The sequence below is a fragment of the Ceratina calcarata genome, unplaced genomic scaffold (genome assembly GCF_001652005.2).
Source record: "Ceratina calcarata isolate Rehan_Ccalc_2016 unplaced genomic scaffold, ASM165200v1 scaffold115.2, whole genome shotgun sequence".
NCBI classification, from domain to species: Eukaryota; Metazoa; Arthropoda; class Insecta; order Hymenoptera; family Apidae; genus Ceratina; species Ceratina calcarata.
Genome location: NW_017132446.1, coordinates 1,566,581 through 1,567,367, shown reverse-complemented (window position 1 = coordinate 1,567,367; position 787 = coordinate 1,566,581).

Here is a 787-nt window from a genome sequence, read left to right as displayed (position 1 = left end):
TATACATACCAGGGGGGACACTTTGGCTGGCCATGATTTTTCTAATCAATTCCCAATTATCAAATTCAACATACTGGACCTAGAGAACCTGCTGAACACGAAAATGAATCCAAGATCCATGCACTGTACCCCTATCTATGAGGAAAGCCACAGAAACTGTGCGTTCCATACCATTTCATGCTGCAAACTCTCTTCGCTTCAGAATGTAACTTCAAGGAATGGGTCCAACGTGGTCTCCTTCATCCCTAGGTTGCGTTAGAACAAGAATCTTTCAATGTAATACTTTTATTTTTATTATATTTAATTTTTTAGGTTTTACCTTTCACTTCCAGTTTTAATATATTTCCTACAGCTCCTATATACTTATGTACACCATTCTGTTGGTCTCATTATCTATCTGAAAGTGGCAAATGTTAATGTAACTATCTTTTATGTCAATAAACAAGTGCATGAATTAATAAAAATTATACTTACTTATCAAGAAATCGTAGTTATGTCATTTGATTTTACCGTCATTATAGAATCAAACTGTTATTAATCCTCAAAGATATTTATACATATGATTTTTTTTATTGATTATTGATTTTTCAGTACACAAATTGCACTTTTACACTTCGTTTCACAATTCTTTATTTCATACTGTTCATTATTAACTTCGAAACACCTAGACTTTTCTAAAGTCCCTAAGAAACTTTTTTTCGTTTAGGGATTTTTGCTGACTACTTTCCAAATATTATAATTAGCTTGGCTACGATTAGCTCTCACTTTTTATTACAATTTATTTATG